Source organism: Schistocerca piceifrons, chromosome 5 (genome assembly GCF_021461385.2).
Source record: "Schistocerca piceifrons isolate TAMUIC-IGC-003096 chromosome 5, iqSchPice1.1, whole genome shotgun sequence".
NCBI lineage: Eukaryota > Metazoa > Arthropoda > Insecta > Orthoptera > Acrididae > Schistocerca > Schistocerca piceifrons.
Window position 1 is genome coordinate 599,060,321 of NC_060142.1, and position 15,020 is coordinate 599,075,340.

Below are 15,020 nucleotides of genomic sequence, written 5' to 3' on the forward strand. Positions count from 1 at the left end.
AGCTCACAAACGCAAAGCTGCCGCCTTCTTAGCTCCGTGGTAGAGCACTGGTCTCGTAAACCAGGGGTCGTGAGTTCGAACCTCACAGAAGGCATTCATTTTTTTTACCTTCCTGCAGGGAGCGGAGCTATCTCGAGCAGCATCTAACACAAGGCAGTACACTGAATGAGAGGGATGTTCTACAACCCATGACAAGTATTCCATTGGCCTCAGAGTTTTTCTGAATGCATAGGCAGAACAGTGGTTTGTTTGCATTTTGTAGTATAATGTCATGCTTGGCGATGTTATTCGTTTATGAGCCTCGCTACAGTGTGCATGCACGTTATCCATGTGAAGAGGCGTAAGCAGATGCTACCATTCTGCGAGATTCCTGCAGAAGGTATACGAATTAGTTTGATATACAGAGCAAAAGTGAACCAAAGTCGAGGCCTCCGTGGCGCAATCGGCTAGCGCGTTCGGCTGTTAACCGAAAGGTTGGTGGTTCGAGCCCACCCGGGGGCGAAATCGTTTTAACTGGCACCTACGTGAGGACATACGTCAACTTTGTTAGAGATACACAGCTAGTGTGACAATTTGGCTGTGTTTGAGTGATGCCACAGAGCCTTATACACATTCAGCCAAGTGACACTGTAGGTAAAAACATGGCCCTACACAGACGTTCTACTGTTTTCCTATTTATTCGTCATGTGTGACACTGCAGTAGAGCGACGCCCACTACAAAAGACGTATTATTTACATTCAATTTCAGGGTATACGTCGCGAGTGCCATATGACAGGGCCTGTCTCTCGATGTCGATTTGTATTTGGTGTCTCTTAAGTGTCGGTCAGCAGTAGGCCGCTGTTGGCCGAGCGACGTGCAGGGAGCTGAAAGGCGCATTTCGCAGTCGAGCGACGCTATCCCACAAGCTGTGCGCTAGGTCAAGATTGTGCAGACGGCAAACCCTTGGTGGCCCGACGCTCGTCGTCGATCGTAAGGGCGAAACAGTCAAGAGATTTGGAAAACGGCAATGTGGACACCCCCAGCAGCAGCGGTGTGCCAAATCTGATATCTGGTCAAGGGTTGCAAGATTCAGTATGATGAAGTGACAATTCGGAGACAGCTCACAAACGCAAAGCTGCCGCCTTCTTAGCTCCGTGGTAGAGCACTGGTCTCGTAAACCAGGGGTCGTGAGTTCGAACCTCACAGAAGGCATTCATTTTTTTTACCTTCCTGCAGGGAGCGGAGCTATCTCGAGCAGCATCTAACACAAGGCAGTACACTGAATGAGAGGGATGTTCTACAACCCATGACAAGTATTCCATTGGCCTCAGAGTTTTTCTGAATGCATAGGCAGAACAGTGGTTTGTTTGCATTTTGTAGTATAATGTCATGCTTGGCGATGTCATTCGTTTATGAGCCTCGCTACAGTGTGCATGCACGTTATCCATGTGAAGAGGCGTAAGCAGATGCTACCATTCTGCGAGATTCCTGCAGAAGGTATACGAATTAGTTTGATATACAGAGCAAAAGTGAACCAAAGTCGAGGCCTCCGTGGCGCAATCGGCTAGCGCGTTCGGCTGTTAACCGAAAGGTTGGTGGTTCGAGCCCACCCGGGGGCGAAATCGTTTTAACTGGCACCTACGTGAGGACATACGTCAACTTTGTTAGAGATACACAGCTAGTGTGACAATTTGGCTGTGTTTGAGTGATGCCACAGAGCCTTATACACATTCAGCCAAGTGACACTGTAGGTAAAAACATGGCCCTACACAGACGTTCTACTGTTTTCCTATTTATTCGTCATGTGTGACACTGCAGTAGAGCGACGCCCACTACAAAAGACGTATTATTTACATTCAATTTCAGGGTATACGTCGCGAGTGCCATATGACAGGGCCTGTCTCTCGATGTCGATTTGTATTTGGTGTCTCTTAAGTGTCGGTCAGCAGTAGGCCGCTGTTGGCCGAGCGACGTGCAGTCGCCCTACATGAAGCCCCGTGGGCAACGCCAGCGCCACCGTGGACAACAGCGCACTGTAGCCAGAGAGAGGAGCCGAAAGGCGCAATTCACAGTCGAGCCACGCTATCCCACAAGCTGTGCACTAGGTCAAGATTGTGCAGACGGCAAACCCTTGGTGGCCCGACGCTCGTCGTCGATCGTAAGGGCGAAACAGTCAAGAGATTTGGAAAACGGCAATGTGGACACCCCCAGCAGCAGCGGTGTGCCAAATCCGATATCTGGTCAAGGGTTGCAAGATTCAGTATGATGAAGTGACAATTCGGAGACAGCTCACAAACGCAAAGCTGCCGCCTTCTTAGCTCCGTGGTAGAGCACTGGTCTCGTAAACCAGGGGTCGTGAGTTCGAACCTCACAGAAGGCATTCATTTTTTTTACCTTCCTGCAGGGAGCGCAGCTATCTCGAGCAGCATCTAACACAAGGCAGTACACTGAATGAGAGGGATGTTCTACAACCCATGACAAGTATTCCATTGGCCTCAGAGTTTTTCTGAATGCATAGGCAGAACAGTGGTTTGTCTGCATTTTGTAGTATAATGTCATGCTTGGCGATGTCATTCGTTTATGAGCCTCGCTACAGTGTGCATGCACGTTATCCATGTGAAGAGGCGTAAGCAGATGCTACCATTCTGCGAGATTCCTGCAGAAGGTATACGAATTAGTTTGATATACAGAGCAAAAGTGAACCAAAGTCGAGGCCTCCGTGGCGCAATCGGCTAGCGCGTTCGGCTGTTAACCGAAAGGTTGGTGGTTCGAGCCCACCCGGGGGCGAAATCGTTTTAACTGGCACCTACGTGAGGACATACGTCAACTTTGTTAGAGATACACAGCTAGTGTGACAATTTGGCTGTGTTTGAGTGATGCCACAGAGCCTTATACACATTCAGCCAAGTGACACTGTAGGTAAAAACATGGCCCTACACAGACGTTCTACTGTTTTCCTATTTATTCGTCATGTGTGACACTGCAGTAGAGCGACGCCCACTACAAAAGACGTATTATTTACATTCAATTTCAGGGTATACGTCGCGAGTGCCATATGACAGGGCCTGTCTCTCGATGTCGATTTGTATTTGGTGTCTCTTAAGTGTCGGTCAGCAGTAGGCCGCTGTTGGCCGAGCGACGTGCAGGGAGCCGAAAGGCGCATTTCGCAGTCGAGCGACGCTATCCCACAAGCTGTGCACTAGGTCAAGATTGTGCAGACGGCAAACCCTTGGTGGCCCGACGCTCGTCGTCGATCGTAAGGGCGAAACAGTCAAGAGATTTGGAAAACGGCAATGTGGACACCCCCAGCAGCAGCGGTGTGCCAAATCCGATATCTGGTCAAGGGTTGCAAGATTCAGTATGATGAAGTGACAATTCGGAGACAGCTCACAAACGCAAAGCTGCCGCCTTCTTAGCTCCGTGGTAGAGCACTGGTCTCGTAAACCAGGGGTCGTGAGTTCGAACCTCACAGAAGGCATTCATTTTTTTTACCTTCCTGCAGGGAGCGGAGCTATCTCGAGCAGCATCTAACACAAGGCAGTACACTGAATGAGAGGGATGTTCTACAACCCATGACAAGTATTCCATTGGCCTCAGAGTTTTTCTGAATGCATAGGCAGAACAGTGGTTTGTTTGCATTTTGTAGTATAATGTCATGCTTGGCGATGTCATTCGTTTATGAGCCTCGCTACAGTGTGCATGCACGTTATCCATGTGAAGAGGCGTAAGCAGATGCTACCATTCTGCGAGATTCCTGCAGAAGGTATACGAATTAGTTTGATATACAGAGCAAAAGTGAAGCAAAGTCGAGGCCTCCGTGGCGCAATCGGCTAGCGCGTTCGGCTGTTAACCGAAAGGTTGGTGGTTCGAGCCCACCCGGGGGCGAAATCGTTTTAACTGGCACCTACGTGAGGACATACGTCAACTTTGTTAGAGATACACAGCTAGTGTGACAATTTGGCTGTGTTTGAGTGATGCCACAGAGCCTTATACACATTCAGCCAAGTGACACTGTAGGTAAAAACATGGCCCTACACAGACGTTCTACTGTTTTCCTATTTATTCGTCATGTGTGACACTGCAGTAGAGCGACGCCCACTACAAAAGACGTATTATTTACATTCAATTTCAGGGTATACGTCGCGAGTGCCATATGACAGGGCCTGTCTCTCGATGTCGATTTGTATTTGGTGTCTCTTAAGTGTCGGTCAGCAGTAGGCCGCTGTTGGCCGAGCGACGTGCAGGGAGCCGAAAGGCGCATTTCGCAGTCGAGCGACGCTATCCCACAAGCTGTGCACTAGGTCAAGATTGTGCAGACGGCAAACCCTTGGTGGCCCGACGCTCGTCGTCGATCGTAAGGGCGAAACAGTCAAGAGATTTGGAAAACGGCAATGTGGACACCCCCAGCAGCAGCGGTGTGCCAAATCCGATATCTGGTCAAGGGTTGCAAGATTCAGTATGATGAAGTGACAATTCGGAGACAGCTCACAAACGCAAAGCTGCCGCCTTCTTAGCTCCGTGGTAGAGCACTGGTCTCGTAAACCAGGGGTCGTGAGTTCGAACCTCACAGAAGGCATTCATTTTTTTTACATTCCTGCAGGGAGCGCAGCTATCTCGAGCAGCATCTAACACAAGGCAGTACACTGAATGAGAGGGATGTTCTACAACCCATGACAAGTATTCCATTGGCCTCAGAGTTTTTCTGAATGCATAGGCAGAACAGTGGTTTGTTTGCATTTTGTAGTATAATGTCATGCTTGGCGATGTCATTCGTTTATGAGCCTCGCTACAGTGTGCATGCACGTTATCCATGTGAAGAGGCGTAAGCAGATGCTACCATTCTGCGAGATTCCTGCAGAAGGTATACGAATTAGTTTGATATACAGAGCAAAAGTGAACCAAAGTCGAGGCCTCCGTGGCGCAATCGGCTAGCGCGTTCGGCTGTTAACCGAAAGGTTGGTGGTTCGAGCCCACCCGGGGGCGAAATCGTTTTAACTGGCACCTACGTGAGGACATACGTCAACTTTGTTAGAGATACACAGCTAGTGTGACAATTTGGCTGTGTTTGAGTGATGCCACAGAGCCTTATACACATTCAGCCAAGTGACACTGTAGGTAAAAACATGGCCCTACACAGACGTTCTACTGTTTTCCTATTTATTCGTCATGTGTGACACTGCAGTAGAGCGACGCCCACTACAAAAGACGTATTATTTACATTCAATTTCAGGGTATACGTCGCGAGTGCCATATGACAGGGCCTGTCTCTCGATGTCGATTTGTATTTGGTGTCTCTTAAGTGTCGGTCAGCAGTAGGCCGCTGTTGGCCGAGCGACGTGCAGGGAGCCGAAAGGCGCATTTCGCAGTCGAGCGACGCTATCCCACAAGCTGTGCACTAGGTCAAGATTGTGCAGACGGCAAACCCTTGGTGGCCCGACGCTCGTCGTCGATCGTAAGGGCGAAACAGTCAAGAGATTTGGAAAACGGCAATGTGGACACCCCCAGCAGCAGCGGTGTGCCAAATCCGATATCTGGTCAAGGGTTGCAAGATTCAGTATGATGAAGTGACAATTCGGAGACAGCTCACAAACGCAAAGCTGCCGCCTTCTTAGCTCCGTGGTAGAGCACTGGTCTCGTAAACCAGGGGTCGTGAGTTCGAACCTCACAGAAGGCATTCATTTTTTTTACCTTCCTGCAGGGAGCAGAGCTATCTCGAGCAGCATCTAACACAAGGCAGTACACTGAATGAGAGGGATGTTCTACAACCCATGACAAGTATTCCATTGGCCTCAGAGTTTTTCTGAATGCATAGGCAGAACAGTGGTTTGTTTGCATTTTGTAGTATAATGTCATGCTTGGCGATGTCATTCGTTTATGAGCCTCGCTACAGTGTGCATGCACGTTATCCATGTGAAGAGGCGTAAGCAGATGCTACCATTCTGCGAGATTCCTGCAGAAGGTATACGAATTAGTTTGATATACAGAGCAAAAGTGAACCAAAGTCGAGGCCTCCGTGGCGCAATCGGCTAGCGCGTTCGGCTGTTAACCGAAAGGTTGGTGGTTCGAGCCCACCCGGGGGCGAAATCGTTTTAACTGGCACCTACGTGAGGACATACGTCAACTTTGTTAGAGATACACAGCTAGTGTGACAATTTGGCTGTGTTTGAGTGATGCCACAGAGCCTTATACACATTCAGCCAAGTGACACTGTAGGTAAAAACATGGCCCTACACAGACGTTCTACTGTTTTCCTATTTATTCGTCATGTGTGACACTGCAGTAGAGCGACGCCCACTACAAAAGACGTATTATTTACATTCAATTTCAGGGTATACGTCGCGAGTGCCATATGACAGGGCCTGTCTCTCGATGTCGATTTGTATTTGGTGTCTCTTAAGTGTCGGTCAGCAGTAGGCCGCTGTTGGCCGAGCGACGTGCAGGGAGCCGAAAGGCGCATTTCGCAGTCGAGCGACGCTATCCCACAAGCTGTGCACTAGGTCAAGATTGTGCAGACGGCAAACCCTTGGTGGCCCGACGCTCGTCGTCGATCGTAAGGGCGAAACAGTCAAGAGATTTGGAAAACGGCAATGTGGACACCCCCAGCAGCAGCGGTGTGCCAAATCCGATATCTGGTCAAGGGTTGCAAGATTCAGTATGATGAAGTGACAATTCGGAGACAGCTCACAAACGCAAAGCTGCCGCCTTCTTAGCTCCGTGGTAGAGCACTGGTCTCGTAAACCAGGGGTCGTGAGTTCGAACCTCACAGAAGGCATTCATTTTTTTTACCTTCCTGCAGGGAGCGGAGCTATCTCGAGCAGCATCTAACACAAGGCAGTACACTGAATGAGAGGGATGTTCTACAACCCATGACAAGTATTCCATTGGCCTCAGAGTTTTTCTGAATGCATAGGCAGAACAGTGGTTTGTTTGCATTTTGTAGTATAATGTCATGCTTGGCGATGTCATTCGTTTATGAGCCTCGCTACAGTGTGCATGCACGTTATCCATGTGAAGAGGCGTAAGCAGATGCTACCATTCTGCGAGATTCCTGCAGAAGGTATACGAATTAGTTTGATATACAGAGCAAAAGTGAACCAAAGTCGAGGCCTCCGTGGCGCAATCGGCTAGCGCGTTCGGCTGTTAACCGAAAGGTTGGTGGTTCGAGCCCACCCGGGGGCGAAATCGTTTTAACTGGCACCTACGTGAGGACATACGTCAACTTTGTTAGAGATACACAGCTAGTGTGACAATTTGGCTGTGTTTGAGTGATGCCACAGAGCCTTATACACATTCAGCCAAGTGACACTGTAGGTAAAAACATGGCCCTACACAGACGTTCTACTGTTTTCCTATTTATTCGTCATGTGTGACACTGCAGTAGAGCGACGCCCACTACAAAAGACGTATTATTTACATTCAATTTCAGGGTATACGTCGCGAGTGCCATATGACAGGGCCTGTCTCTCGATGTCGATTTGTATTTGGTGTCTCTTAAGTGTCGGTCAGCAGTAGGCCGCTGTTGGCCGAGCGACGTGCAGTCGCCTTACATGAAGCCCCGTGGGCAACGCCAGCGCCACCGTGGACAACAGCGCACTGTAGCCAGAGAGAGGAGCCGAAAGGCGCAATTCACAGTCGAGCCACGCTATCCCACAAGCTGTGCACTAGGTCAAGATTGTGCAGACGGCAAACCCTTGGTGGCCCGACGCTCGTCGTCGATCGTAAGGGCGAAACAGTCAAGAGATTTGGAAAACGGCAATGTGGACACCCCCAGCAGCAGCGGTGTGCCAAATCCGATATCTGGTCAAGGGTTGCAAGATTCAGTATGATGAAGCGACAATTCGGAGACAGCTCACAAACGCAAAGCTGCCGCCTTCTTAGCTCCGTGGTAGAGCACTGGTCTCGTAAACCAGGGGTCGTGAGTTCGAACCTCACAGAAGGCATTCATTTTTTTTACCTTCCTGCAGGGAGCGCAGCTATCTCGAGCAGCATCTAACACAAGGCAGTACACTGAATGAGAGGGATGTTCTACAACCCATGACAAGTATTCCATTTTCCTCAGAGTTTTTCTGAATGCATAGGCAGAACAGTGGTTTGTCTGCATTTTGTAGTATAATGTCATGCTTGGCGATGTCATTCGTTTATGAGCCTCGCTACAGTGTGCATGCACGTTATCCATGTGAAGAGGCGTAAGCAGATGCTACCATTCTGCGAGATTCCTGCAGAAGGTATACGAATTAGTTTGATATACAGAGCAAAAGTGAAGCAAAGTCGAGGCCTCCGTGGCGCAATCGGCTAGCGCGTTCGGCTGTTAACCGAAAGGTTGGTGGTTCGAGCCCACCCGGGGGCGAAATCGTTTTAACTGGCACCTACGTGAGGACATACGTCAACTTTGTTAGAGATACACAGCTAGTGTGACAATTTGGCTGTGTTTGAGTGATGCCACAGAGCCTTATACACATTCAGCCAAGTGACACTGTAGGTAAAAACATGGCCCTACACAGACGTTCTACTGTTTTCCTATTTATTCGTCATGTGTGACACTGCAGTAGAGCGACGCCCACTACAAAAGACGTATTATTTACATTCAATTTCAGGGTATACGTCGCGAGTGCCATATGACAGGGCCTGTCTCTCGATGTCGATTTGTATTTGGTGTCTCTTAAGTGTCGGTCAGCAGTAGGCCGCTGTTGGCCGAGCGACGTGCAGTCGCCTTACATGAAGCCCCGTGGGCAACGCCAGCGCCACCGTGGACAACAGCGCACTGTAGCCAGAGAGAGGAGCCGAAAGGCGCAATTCACAGTCGAGCCACGCTATCCCACAAGCTGTGCACTAGGTCAAGATTGTGCAGACGGCAAACCCTTGGTGGCCCGACGCTCGTCGTCGATCGTAAGGGCGAAACAGTCAAGAGATTTGGAAAACGGCAATGTGGACACCCCCAGCAGCAGCGGTGTGCCAAATCCGATATCTGGTCAAGGGTTGCAAGATTCAGTATGATGAAGTGACAATTCGGAGACAGCTCACAAACGCAAAGCTGCCGCCTTCTTAGCTCCGTGGTAGAGCACTGGTCTCGTAAACCAGGGGTCGTGAGTTCGAACCTCACAGAAGGCATTCATTTTTTTTACCTTCCTGCAGGGAGCGCAGCTATCTCGAGCAGCATCTAACACAAGGCAGTACACTGAATGAGAGGGATGTTCTACAACCCATGACAAGTATTCCATTGGCCTCAGAGTTTTTCTGAATGCATAGGCAGAACAGTGGTTTGTCTGCATTTTGTAGTATAATGTCATGCTTGGCGATGTCATTCGTTTATGAGCCTCGCTACAGTGTGCATGCACGTTATCCATGTGAAGAGGCGTAAGCAGATGCTACCATTCTGCGAGATTCCTGCAGAAGGTATACGAATTAGTTTGATATACAGAGCAAAAGTGAACCAAAGTCGAGGCCTCCGTGGCGCAATCGGCTAGCGCGTTCGGCTGTTAACCGAAAGGTTGGTGGTTCGAGCCCACCCGGGGGCGAAATCGTTTTAACTGGCACCTACGTGAGGACATACGTCAACTTTGTTAGAGATACACAGCTAGTGTGACAATTTGGCTGTGTTTGAGTGATGCCACAGAGCCTTATACACATTCAGCCAAGTGACACTGTAGGTAAAAACATGGCCCTACACAGACGTTCTACTGTTTTCCTATTTATTCGTCATGTGTGACACTGCAGTAGAGCGACGCCCACTACAAAAGACGTATTATTTACATTCAATTTCAGGGTATACGTCGCGAGTGCCATATGACAGGGCCTGTCTCTCGATGTCGATTTGTATTTGGTGTCTCTTAAGTGTCGGTCAGCAGTAGGCCGCTGTTGGCCGAGCGACGTGCAGTCGCCTTACATGAAGCCCCGTGGGCAACGCCAGCGCCACCGTGGACAACAGCGCACTGTAGCCAGAGAGAGGAGCCGAAAGGCGCAATTCACAGTCGAGCCACGCTATCCCACAAGCTGTGCACTAGGTCAAGATTGTGCAGACGGCAAACCCTTGGTGGCCCGACGCTCGTCGTCGATCGTAAGGGCGAAACAGTCAAGAGATTTGGAAAACGGCAATGTGGACACCCCCAGCAGCAGCGGTGTGCCAAATCCGATATCTGGTCAAGGGTTGCAAGATTCAGTATGATGAAGTGACAATTCGGAGACAGCTCACAAACGCAAAGCTGCCGCCTTCTTAGCTCCGTGGTAGAGCACTGGTCTCGTAAACCAGGGGTCGTGAGTTCGAACCTCACAGAAGGCATTCATTTTTTTTACCTTCCTGCAGGGAGCGCAGCTATCTCGAGCAGCATCTAACACAAGGCAGTACACTGAATGAGAGGGATGTTCTACAACCCATGACAAGTATTCCATTGGCCTCAGAGTTTTTCTGAATGCATAGGCAGAACAGTGGTTTGTCTGCATTTTGTAGTATAATGTCATGCTTGGCGATGTCATTCGTTTATGAGCCTCGCTACAGTGTGCATGCACGTTATCCATGTGAAGAGGCGTAAGCAGATGCTACCATTCTGCGAGATTCCTGCAGAAGGTATACGAATTAGTTTGATATACAGAGCAAAAGTGAACCAAAGTCGAGGCCTCCGTGGCGCAATCGGCTAGCGCGTTCGGCTGTTAACCGAAAGGTTGGTGGTTCGAGCCCACCCGGGGGCGAAATCGTTTTAACTGGCACCTACGTGAGGACATACGTCAACTTTGTTAGAGATACACAGCTAGTGTGACAATTTGGCTGTGTTTGAGTGATGCCACAGAGCCTTATACACATTCAGCCAAGTGACACTGTAGGTAAAAACATGGCCCTACACAGACGTTCTACTGTTTTCCTATTTATTCGTCATGTGTGACACTGCAGTAGAGCGACGCCCACTACAAAAGACGTATTATTTACATTCAATTTCAGGGTATACGTCGCGAGTGCCATATGACAGGGCCTGTCTCTCGATGTCGATTTGTATTTGGTGTCTCTTAAGTGTCGGTCAGCAGTAGGCCGCTGTTGGCCGAGCGACGTGCAGTCCAGCCAAGTGACACTGTAGGTAAAAACATGGCCCTACACAGACGTTCTACTGTTTTCCTATTTATTCGTCATGTGTGACACTGCAGTAGAGCGACGCCCACTACAAAAGACGTATTATTTACATTCAATTTCAGGGTATACGTCGCGAGTGCCATATGACAGGGCCTGTCTCTCGATGTCGATTTGTATTTGGTGTCTCTTAAGTGTCGGTCAGCAGTAGGCCGCTGTTGGCCGAGCGACGTGCAGTCGCCTTACATGAAGCCCCGTGGGCAACGCCAGCGCCACCGTGGACAACAGCGCACTGTAGCCAGAGAGAGGAGCCGAAAGGCGCAATTCACAGTCGAGCCACGCTATCCCACAAGCTGTGCACTAGGTCAAGATTGTGCAGACGGCAAACCCTTGGTGGCCCGACGCTCGTCGTCGATCGTAAGGGCGAAACAGTCAAGAGATTTGGAAAACGGCAATGTGGACACCCCCAGCAGCAGCGGTGTGCCAAATCCGATATCTGGTCAAGGGTTGCAAGATTCAGTATGATGAAGTGACAATTCGGAGACAGCTCACAAACGCAAAGCTGCCGCCTTCTTAGCTCCGTGGTAGAGCACTGGTCTCGTAAACCAGGGGTCGTGAGTTCGAACCTCACAGAAGGCATTCATTTTTTTTACCTTCCTGCAGGGAGCGCAGCTATCTCGAGCAGCATCTAACACAAGGCAGTACACTGAATGAGAGGTATGTTCTACAACCCATGACAAGTATTCCATTGGCCTCAGAGTTTTTCTGAATGCATAGGCAGAACAGTGGTTTGTCTGCATTTTGTAGTATAATGTCATGCTTGGCGATGTCATTCGTTTATGAGCCTCGCTACAGTGTGCATGCACGTTATCCATGTGAAGAGGCGTAAGCAGATGCTACCATTCTGCGAGATTCCTGCAGAAGGTATACGAATTAGTTTGATATACAGAGCAAAAGTGAACCAAAGTCGAGGCCTCCGTGGCGCAATCGGCTAGCGCGTTCGGCTGTTAACCGAAAGGTTGGTGGTTCGAGCCCACCCGGGGGCGAAATCGTTTTAACTGGCACCTACGTGAGGACATACGTCAACTTTGTTAGAGATACACAGCTAGTGTGACAATTTGGCTGTGTTTGAGTGATGCCACAGAGCCTTATACACATTCAGCCAAGTGACACTGTAGGTAAAAACATGGCCCTACACAGACGTTCTACTGTTTTCCTATTTATTCGTCATGTGTGACACTGCAGTAGAGCGACGCCCACTACAAAAGACGTATTATTTACATTCAATTTCAGGGTATACGTCGCGAGTGCCATATGACAGGGCCTGTCTCTCGATGTCGATTTGTATTTGGTGTCTCTTAAGTGTCGGTCAGCAGTAGGCCGCTGTTGGCCGAGCGACGTGCAGTCGCCTTACATGAAGCCCCGTGGGCAACGCCAGCGCCACCGTGGACAACAGCGCACTGTAGCCAGAGAGAGGAGCCGAAAGGCGCAATTCACAGTCGAGCCACGCTATCCCACAAGCTGTGCACTAGGTCAAGATTGTGCAGACGGCAAACCCTTGGTGGCCCGACGCTCGTCGTCGATCGTAAGGGCGAAACAGTCAAGAGATTTGGAAAACGGCAATGTGGACACCCCCAGCAGCAGCGGTGTGCCAAATCCGATATCTGGTCAAGGGTTGCAAGATTCAGTATGATGAAGTGACAATTCGGAGACAGCTCACAAACGCAAAGCTGCCGCCTTCTTAGCTCCGTGGTAGAGCACTGGTCTCGTAAACCAGGGGTCGTGAGTTCGAACCTCACAGAAGGCATTCATTTTTTTTACCTTCCTGCAGGGAGCGCAGCTATCTCGAGCAGCATCTAACACAAGGCAGTACACTGAATGAGAGGGATGTTCTACAACCCATGACAAGTATTCCATTGGCCTCAGAGTTTTTCTGAATGCATAGGCAGAACAGTGGTTTGTCTGCATTTTGTAGTATAATGTCATGCTTGGCGATGTCATTCGTTTATGAGCCTCGCTACAGTGTGCATGCACGTTATCCATGTGAAGAGGCGTAAGCAGATGCTACCATTCTGCGAGATTCCTGCAGAAGGTATACGAATTAGTTTGATATACAGAGCAAAAGTGAACCAAAGTCGAGGCCTCCGTGGCGCAATCGGCTAGCGCGTTCGGCTGTTAACCGAAAGGTTGGTGGTTCGAGCCCACCCTGGGGCGAAATCGTTTTAACTGGCACCTACGTGAGGACATACGTCAACTTTGTTAGAGATACACAGCTAGTGTGACAATTTGGCTGTGTTTGAGTGATGCCACAGAGCCTTATACACATTCAGCCAAGTGACACTGTAGGTAAAAACATGGCCCTACACAGACGTTCTACTGTTTTCCTATTTATTCGTCATGTGTGACACTGCAGTAGAGCGACGCCCACTACAAAAGACGTATTATTTACATTCAATTTCAGGGTATACGTCGCGAGTGCCATATGACAGGGCCTGTCTCTCGATGTCGATTTGTATTTGGTGTCTCTTAAGTGTCGGTCAGCAGTAGGCCGCTGTTGGCCGAGCGACGTGCAGTCGCCTTACATGAAGCCCCGTGGGCAACGCCAGCGCCACCGTGGACAACAGCGCACTGTAGCCAGAGAGAGGAGCCGAAAGGCGCAATTCACAGTCGAGCCACGCTATCCCACAAGCTGTGCACTAGGTCAAGATTGTGCAGACGGCAAACCCTTGGTGGCCCGACGCTCGTCGTCGATCGTAAGGGCGAAACAGTCAAGAGATTTGGAAAACGGCAATGTGGACACCCCCAGCAGCAGCGGTGTGCCAAATCCGATATCTGGTCAAGGGTTGCAAGATTCAGTATGATGAAGTGACAATTCGGAGACAGCTCACAAACGCAAAGCTGCCGCCTTCTTAGCTCCGTGGTAGAGCACTGGTCTCGTAAACCAGGGGTCGTGAGTTCGAACCTCACAGAAGGCATTCATTTTTTTTACCTTCCTGCAGGGAGCGCAGCTATCTCGAGCAGCATCTAACACAAGGCAGTACACTGAATGAGAGGGATGTTCTACAACCCATGACAAGTATTCCATTGGCCTCAGAGTTTTTCTGAATGCATAGGCAGAACAGTGGTTTGTCTGCATTTTGTAGTATAATGTCATGCTTGGCGATGTCATTCGTTTATGAGCCTCGCTACAGTGTGCATGCACGTTATCCATGTGAAGAGGCGTAAGCAGATGCTACCATTCTGCGAGATTCCTGCAGAAGGTATACGAATTAGTTTGATATACAGAGCAAAAGTGAACCAAAGTCGAGGCCTCCGTGGCGCAATCGGCTAGCGCGTTCGGCTGTTAACCGAAAGGTTGGTGGTTCGAGCCCACCCGGGGGCGAAATCGTTTTAACTGGCACCTACGTGAGGACATACGTCAACTTTGTTAGAGATACACAGCTAGTGTGACAATTTGGCTGTGTTTGAGTGATGCCACAGAGCCTTATACACATTCAGCCAAGTGACACTGTAGGTAAAAACATGGCCCTACACAGACGTTCTACTGTTTTCCTATTTATTCGTCATGTGTGACACTGCAGTAGAGCGACGCCCACTACAAAAGACGTATTATTTACATTCAATTTCAGGGTATACGTCGCGAGTGCCATATGACAGGGCCTGTCTCTCGATGTCGATTTGTATTTGGTGTCTCTTAAGTGTCGGTCAGCAGTAGGCCGCTGTTGGCCGAGCGACGTGCAGTCGCCTTACATGAAGCCCCGTGGGCAACGCCAGCGCCACCGTGGACAACAGCGCACTGTAGCCAGAGAGAGGAGCCGAAAGGCGCAATTCACAGTCGAGCCACGCTATCCCACAAGCTGTGCACTAGGTCAAGATTGTGCAGACGGCAAACCCTTGGTGGCCCGACGCTCGTCGTCGATCGTAAGGGCGAAACAGTCAAGAGATTTGGAAAACGGCAATGTGGACACCCCCAGCAGCAGCGGTGTG

The 15,020-nt window shown here is 49.7% G+C and overlaps 26 non-coding genes across 26 annotated transcripts; all 26 read left to right on the forward strand.

The window, feature by feature from the left end:
• Positions 1-22: 22 nt before the first annotated feature.
• Trnat-cgu lies at positions 23-94 on the forward strand. The gene has a single exon. It is a non-coding gene; the product is annotated as a tRNA-Thr (tRNA).
• Positions 95-427: 333 nt separating this feature from the next.
• Positions 428-501, forward strand: Trnan-guu. The gene has a single exon. It is a non-coding gene; the product is annotated as a tRNA-Asn (tRNA).
• Positions 502-1,120: 619 nt separating this feature from the next.
• Positions 1,121-1,192, forward strand: Trnat-cgu. Its single transcript has one exon. It is a non-coding gene; the product is annotated as a tRNA-Thr (tRNA).
• A 333-nt stretch (positions 1,193-1,525) lies between these two features.
• Trnan-guu lies at positions 1,526-1,599 on the forward strand. Its single transcript has one exon. It is a non-coding gene; the product is annotated as a tRNA-Asn (tRNA).
• A 689-nt stretch (positions 1,600-2,288) lies between these two features.
• Trnat-cgu lies at positions 2,289-2,360 on the forward strand. The gene has a single exon. It is a non-coding gene; the product is annotated as a tRNA-Thr (tRNA).
• A 333-nt stretch (positions 2,361-2,693) lies between these two features.
• Positions 2,694-2,767, forward strand: Trnan-guu. The gene has a single exon. It is a non-coding gene; the product is annotated as a tRNA-Asn (tRNA).
• A 619-nt stretch (positions 2,768-3,386) lies between these two features.
• Positions 3,387-3,458, forward strand: Trnat-cgu. Its single transcript has one exon. It is a non-coding gene; the product is annotated as a tRNA-Thr (tRNA).
• A 333-nt stretch (positions 3,459-3,791) lies between these two features.
• Trnan-guu lies at positions 3,792-3,865 on the forward strand. The gene has a single exon. It is a non-coding gene; the product is annotated as a tRNA-Asn (tRNA).
• A 619-nt stretch (positions 3,866-4,484) lies between these two features.
• Trnat-cgu lies at positions 4,485-4,556 on the forward strand. Its single transcript has one exon. It is a non-coding gene; the product is annotated as a tRNA-Thr (tRNA).
• Positions 4,557-4,889: 333 nt separating this feature from the next.
• Positions 4,890-4,963, forward strand: Trnan-guu. Its single transcript has one exon. It is a non-coding gene; the product is annotated as a tRNA-Asn (tRNA).
• Positions 4,964-5,582: 619 nt separating this feature from the next.
• On the forward strand, positions 5,583-5,654 carry Trnat-cgu. Its single transcript has one exon. It is a non-coding gene; the product is annotated as a tRNA-Thr (tRNA).
• A 333-nt stretch (positions 5,655-5,987) lies between these two features.
• Positions 5,988-6,061, forward strand: Trnan-guu. The gene has a single exon. It is a non-coding gene; the product is annotated as a tRNA-Asn (tRNA).
• A 619-nt stretch (positions 6,062-6,680) lies between these two features.
• Positions 6,681-6,752, forward strand: Trnat-cgu. Its single transcript has one exon. It is a non-coding gene; the product is annotated as a tRNA-Thr (tRNA).
• A 333-nt stretch (positions 6,753-7,085) lies between these two features.
• Positions 7,086-7,159, forward strand: Trnan-guu. Its single transcript has one exon. It is a non-coding gene; the product is annotated as a tRNA-Asn (tRNA).
• A 689-nt stretch (positions 7,160-7,848) lies between these two features.
• Positions 7,849-7,920, forward strand: Trnat-cgu. Its single transcript has one exon. It is a non-coding gene; the product is annotated as a tRNA-Thr (tRNA).
• A 333-nt stretch (positions 7,921-8,253) lies between these two features.
• On the forward strand, positions 8,254-8,327 carry Trnan-guu. The gene has a single exon. It is a non-coding gene; the product is annotated as a tRNA-Asn (tRNA).
• Positions 8,328-9,016: 689 nt separating this feature from the next.
• Trnat-cgu lies at positions 9,017-9,088 on the forward strand. The gene has a single exon. It is a non-coding gene; the product is annotated as a tRNA-Thr (tRNA).
• A 333-nt stretch (positions 9,089-9,421) lies between these two features.
• Trnan-guu lies at positions 9,422-9,495 on the forward strand. The gene has a single exon. It is a non-coding gene; the product is annotated as a tRNA-Asn (tRNA).
• Positions 9,496-10,184: 689 nt separating this feature from the next.
• On the forward strand, positions 10,185-10,256 carry Trnat-cgu. Its single transcript has one exon. It is a non-coding gene; the product is annotated as a tRNA-Thr (tRNA).
• Positions 10,257-10,589: 333 nt separating this feature from the next.
• On the forward strand, positions 10,590-10,663 carry Trnan-guu. Its single transcript has one exon. It is a non-coding gene; the product is annotated as a tRNA-Asn (tRNA).
• Positions 10,664-11,600: 937 nt separating this feature from the next.
• Trnat-cgu lies at positions 11,601-11,672 on the forward strand. Its single transcript has one exon. It is a non-coding gene; the product is annotated as a tRNA-Thr (tRNA).
• A 333-nt stretch (positions 11,673-12,005) lies between these two features.
• On the forward strand, positions 12,006-12,079 carry Trnan-guu. The gene has a single exon. It is a non-coding gene; the product is annotated as a tRNA-Asn (tRNA).
• Positions 12,080-12,768: 689 nt separating this feature from the next.
• Trnat-cgu lies at positions 12,769-12,840 on the forward strand. Its single transcript has one exon. It is a non-coding gene; the product is annotated as a tRNA-Thr (tRNA).
• Positions 12,841-13,173: 333 nt separating this feature from the next.
• On the forward strand, positions 13,174-13,247 carry Trnan-guu. The gene has a single exon. It is a non-coding gene; the product is annotated as a tRNA-Asn (tRNA).
• A 689-nt stretch (positions 13,248-13,936) lies between these two features.
• Trnat-cgu lies at positions 13,937-14,008 on the forward strand. Its single transcript has one exon. It is a non-coding gene; the product is annotated as a tRNA-Thr (tRNA).
• Positions 14,009-14,341: 333 nt separating this feature from the next.
• Trnan-guu lies at positions 14,342-14,415 on the forward strand. Its single transcript has one exon. It is a non-coding gene; the product is annotated as a tRNA-Asn (tRNA).
• Positions 14,416-15,020: the final 605 nt, after the last annotated feature.